Raw genomic sequence first — 6,315 nt, forward strand, 5'->3', positions numbered from 1 at the left:
CACTTATGTAACAAATTATGGCTTGCTTTATGTTTTAATCAGTTATATACCTTGTATAATTGATTACTACAAAGTAGTTTGTTTCTGCTAAGCTTACTAAGTGATCTAGTTACATCTAACATATTATATACTATGTTTAATCGATTATTTCAACCAGAAATGAGATTATCAATCTGTTTTAAGCATGATTCATTCAACATTAATAGATTCACATATCAAGCACAAACATCATCAATATAAAACATTTGTTATGTCATTTATTATGCAAGAAACCATTAAACCATTCTATTGTTCATCATAAAAAACTAAGATATAAAGAGGTTAAAGCTCCCCTATCAACAATCTTGCCATTAAATCATTTTATTGTTCATCATGAAAAACTAAGATACAAAGAAGTTAAAGCTCCCTCTATCAACAAAAAATGATAAGAAAAGACGTATATGTTGCAAGCACAATTTACTCTATTCTTCCAAATAAGTTATTCTACACGCATCCACATAGCTACAAATCAAATATCAAAAAGTGGACATTAGAGACAAAGGAGATATTCACAAAATTTTCTTCACTTTAAGTCATACCTAAAAATTTCGTACAACCTGCTTTAAACAAAGTTCTGAAAAAGCATGCCTACTTTGACAAGTTGACTTACCCACCGACCATTGTACGAAGAAGAAAGAGAAAGCACAAGTATCAAGACCACAAACTCAGTTTAACGGACAAATATTTATGAAGTCTTTAAATAGAAGATATCTTGAAAGGAAAACCAAGAGGATAGCTTAAGATGGTAGTCAAGAGAGAAGCTCATAACGTAATATTCATCCTAAGAAGCTAAAGAGAAAGAGCTCAAGAAAAAGAATACATCTAAGCTGAAGAGAAGAGAAGATAAAAAGAGAAAAAGAGAAAAGAAATACTCTCACTTGGTTGTTGAAGGGAAAAACATATCCTTGGAAGAGTTTGCTAGAACTTTACTAAATGAATTAAATGTACCAAAATATTTTTGGGTTGATGCAGTTAGTATTGTTTGCTATGTTTTAAATAGGATCTCATTAGGCCAATACTAAAACTAACTCCCTATGAATTGTTTAAAAGTAGAAAGCCAAATGTATATCATTTAAAAATATTTAGTTGTAAATGCTTTGTATTGAACAATGGTAAAGATAACTTAGGAAAAATTGATGCAAAATCTGATGAAGCAATTTTCTTAGGTTATTCACTAACTAACAAAGCATATAGGGTATTTAATAGAAGAACTTTGATTATTGAAGAGTTCATACATGTTGTTTTTTATGAAATAGTGCACCTTAAGGAGAACCCTCTTGAGTCAAATAAGCCCATTGTAGATCATGAAGATTACCTAAGGGAAGCTCTTGAAGAAATGTATCTAAATGAGAACAGTCCCTCTAAGACTCTAAATGTGCATCAAGAAGTTAAACATTGCAGTTATGAACAACCACGAGGCATCTTTATGGACAACATCATTGGAGATATTTCAAAAGGGGTAACCACTAGACACAATTAACCGTTGCTTTTGTGTCATAAATAGAACCCAAGAACATAGGTGAAGCTCTTCAAGATGACAAATGGTGTATTTCTATGCAAGAAGAGCTGAACCAATTTGAAAGGAATGAAGTCTGGGAACTCACCCTTAGAGAAGAACATTATCAAGTGATTGCTACCAAATGAGTATTCAGAAACAAGTTGGATGAAAAAGAAAATATCACAAAGAACAAAGCAAGGTTAGTTGCTAAAGGCTACTGTCTAGAAGAAGGTATAGACTATGATGAAACTTATGCACTGGTAGCCAGGTTAGAAGCAATTAGATTATTACTTGCTTATGCATCTTTGATGAAATTCAAATTATATCAAATGGATGTGAAAAGTGAATTTTTGAATGGTTTTATAAAGGAAGAAGTGTATGTTGATCAACCTCCTGGCTTTGAGGATTTTAAGTTTCCTAATCATGTTTATAAACTAAAGAAAGTTTTGTATGGCCTTAAACAGACACCTAGGTCTTGGTATGAGAGACTTAGTTCTTTTCTGATTGAAAATGATTTCTCTAGAGTAAATGTTGATTCAACCTTATTCATTAAGAAAGTAGGAAGTCATATTTTACTTGTACAGGTTTATGTAGATGATATAATTTTTAGGTCAATTGATAATTCTCTATGTGAAGGATTTGCTAACATGAAGAAAGGGAATTTGAAATGTCTATGATGGGGGAATTAACATTTTTCTTAGGCTTACACATAAAACAAATGAATGGGAGAACTTTTATTTCCCAAACCAAATACTGTAAAGATCCTTAAGAAATTTGGAATGGATACTTCTAAAGAAGCCAAAGATGAATATTGGGTAGAAGTCAATTAAACTATGTTTAGAGGTATGATAAGATCTTTGCTCTATCTTACAGCCAGTAGACCTGATATAATGCAGAGTGTATGTGTATATGCTAGGTATCAAGCCAATCCTAAAGAATCTCACCTCATAGCTGTTAAGAGAATTCTGAAATACCTTAAAAGCATTACTTCTTTAGGATTATGGTATCCTTCTGATGCAACACCTAGCTTAATAGGATATTCAGATGCGATTAAGGAGGATGTAAAATTGATAGGAAAAGCACTAGTGGAACCTGCCACTTCCTAAGTTGTTCCTTAATCTCTTGGCACTCAAAGAAACAAGCGTGTGTAGCCTTGTCTACCACTGAAGCAAAATACATAGCTGTTGGAAATTGTTGTGCCCAAATACTTTGGATGAAACAATAATTGGAAGACTTTGATATCTTCCTTGATCACATTCCTTTAAAATGTGACAACACAAGTGCAATAAACTTAACTAAGAACCCCATAATGCATTCTAGAACCAAAAACATTGAAATTAGACATCACTTCTTAAGAGATCACATTCAAAAAGGTGATTGTACCATAGAATACATTGACACAATTGGCTGATATTTTCACTAAGGTGATTGTACCATGGAATGCATTAATTGGCTGATATTTTCTCTAAGGCATTAGCCAAGGATAGATTTTATGATCTTAGAAGAGATTTAGGAGTGTTAGATATGTATTAGGATTGAAATCCAAGTCAAAATATTGTTTTTCGTCAATCATCGTGCAATAATCGATTATGGAAAGGACATAATTGATTATCTCTGGTCTAAGAAAACATCCTTTGGTTCGTAAATAATCAATTATTGCAGAGCATAATCGATTGTCAAAGTATTCTTAAGAATCTGGGTTTTTATGAAGTAATAATCGATTATCTTCATCAATAATCGATTATTAGTGATTTTCTGGAAAATATGTTAAAGCGATAATCGATTATTGTAAGTGATAATGAATTATCAAACGACGTTATTTCAAAAAGTAGTCGTTGTAACGTTCTAAAACGGCTATAAACGGTCATAAACGGCTAGTTTTTCAATCTCCTCTATAAATACTAACTCATAATCGATTAAAAACCCACACTTGCACCCAAACTCTACCCAAATCAAGCTCTATCAATTTTTTCTCTCATTTTTTCTTCATCCTCACACTTTCCATTTCCCATCTCCTTATTGTTCATGGCTGATGCAAGACGAAAGATTCCTACCCGTAGAAGAACTAGTGGTTCTTCTTCTTCTCGTCCTCGTGCTTCTCGTCCTGCAACTCTTGAAGGATGGATTTCTGACCTCGAGAAACAAGCCGAGTTCGCTCATTTCTAGCAAGAGAGGAGAATCATGGCATGCAAATATGTCAGATTAGGATATTACAAATTCTATGGCTTCCAATTTCCAAATTTGTTTGAAGCTCAAGGCTTGACAAATCTAGTTGACCAGAAAGGATGCATCTATCCCGACCTCATTAGATTCTTCGTGATGGGGTTATAACTACAAAAGTCAAAGGTGTTTGAATCATTCTTGATGATGATGTTTGGACTAATGTGGCTATGATGACCATCTGGGATGACGTTGTTAAGGTTCACTTTGGAGTCCCCGGGTTCAATCTTCTCGTCTCTCAATCATTTTTTCACAATCCTCAACAACAAACTGGTCTTCGACAACTATTGGTGGGAGGATTTAAGGTTGAAGAACGATTGATACATTATTTGATAGTTTGGGTCCTCTATCCTCGTGCCACAAATCATGCTTAGTGCTCTGAGCAAGATCTTCTAATTATATATGGTCTTTTAAACCATATTCACATTGATTGGCCTTCTCTTATAATAGATACCATGTTGAAGGCACAAAAGTACCCATCCTACCATCTTCCTTATGCGTTTCTTATATCGCGTATTCTTGAATACAAAGGGGTAAATGTTGAAGGAGAACATACTCAAGCTATTCAAGCTATTGGTTTAGAAAATAGGGAAACCACTTCGCGCCAAATTAGATTTGTAGCTCGTGGTAATATTTTTCTCCACAAAGATGAGGCTAATCAAGAAGATGAAGATGAAGATATTGATACTCACATGACAAAACTAGTAAGTAAAGTTGATCCTTCTATAGCTGGTCCTTAAGTCATTCCTTCCTCCTCATCATTGTCCATGGAAGAGCAATTTGTCAATCTCTCAAGGCAAATGGAAGAGATGAGTATGGTTCATCAAACAAGGCATCAAGAACTCATGGAGATGCATCAATCTCACCATGATTATGTGTGTGAGCGCTTAGAGGATTTTGATACTAGGCTAGAAAATCTTGAGAATCATTTTAACCTTCAACCTCCTGATAATCCTCTAACTCCTCCTTTCTAAAACTCTATTGTACTTTTGTTCAAGCTTTGAATCTATGTTTTAATGTATTTATGTACTTGCCTTTTATGAAATTTAAAGTTTTCTTATCTTTGGATTGTATCTTTATGTTGTTAAGGGGACCAAATTTTGTGGGGAGTCTCCTATCTTTAAAGTTTTAAGTTTTCTTATCTTGCAACCTTTTTGTTTATGATCAAAAAGGCGGAGAAACATTATAATAAGAGTTGTTATTACTTAAAGCTACTAACATCGTTATGATGTTTTTAAGTTTAAAATTATGCAGATAAACAGAAATTTTTTTTAACAAAGAGATTTTTTATCATCATCATAAAGGGGGACACTGTTACCAATGACGAGCATTAATGTCTTGAAGTGATTTTGATGATGATACTCTTGAGGACTTGAAGAATCTTTATTATCAATGTTAAAAGCATTCATTGTAGATATCATTGTATAAGAATCTCTTTGCATTTTTAAAAAGCACTTAGAAGTTTCATATCTAGTGATTCCTTACGTCCATACTCGATTATCTAAAAGAATAATCGATTATCGATGGCTAAAACAGAAAAGAGTTACTCACGACAATAATCGATTATCACTAAGGATAATCGATTATCACTACTTGGTTTGATATTGTCCAGGATGCGGCAATAATCGATTATCACTAAGGATAATCGATTATCACGTTTTCTAAAACCCTATAACGTCCTCAAATAATCGATTATCATTTATGGTAATTGATTATCACTAGCAATTGGGAGTAGGTTTTTTGCTTTTTGACCCCTGGCCCATATATACACATTTCCTAAACCTTTAAGAGGTAAACTAAGCCTTTTGAGAATACAAAATTGTTCTGAGGAAGTTCTCAAGCCTTAGAGAAAGTTCAATCAAGTTTTGTCAAAAGGAGAAGCTTGTTTACTACGTATAAGGTCCAAGCGGTTCTCTTCAAGTTGATTGAGCTGGGTTCTTTCCATCGTGTGTCGAAGGAAGGTGTTTTCTGTTTCTAAATCTTTGCATTATTTTGTTTGTAATATGATATTAATTTTTAGTGAAAAAGGTTAATCACTGTTTATAGTGACTAACGACTAGACATAGAATCTGTTGATTTGCACTAGGATAAAATCCTGTGTGATTTTCCTCAACTCTATAACTCTTGCTTATAAATTGTTCGATAAAAGTTGCGAAAGAAAATCATATTTTTAAAAAAGAACCAATTCACCCCTCCTTTCTTGGTTATTGACCGTTTACACGCTCTTTTAAACGTTTTACTATGCGATACCAATCTCAACAACTTTAACTTGTCAACAAGATTTTTCATCTTACCAAGATATTGTTCCCTCTTCATGTCTCCTTTACATGTGTTGTGAAATTCAAATTTCAAATAGGTGATTTTTAATTTGGTGTATGCACTATCAAGGCTTTGAGTTTCATCCCAAAGTTGTTTGGAAGTTGCAGAATGAAGCAATTGATCATGGGCATGCCAATCCTCATAGCTAAGATTGACTTTTGTTGTCGTGTTTTCCGCAACAATGAATTAGTCTAGACATTCTATTGTCCCTAGTATATAACCATCAAGTTTACATCCTC

The sequence above is a fragment of the Vigna angularis genome, chromosome 2, assembly GCF_016808095.1.
Source record: "Vigna angularis cultivar LongXiaoDou No.4 chromosome 2, ASM1680809v1, whole genome shotgun sequence".
Lineage (NCBI taxonomy): Eukaryota > Viridiplantae > Streptophyta > Magnoliopsida > Fabales > Fabaceae > Vigna > Vigna angularis.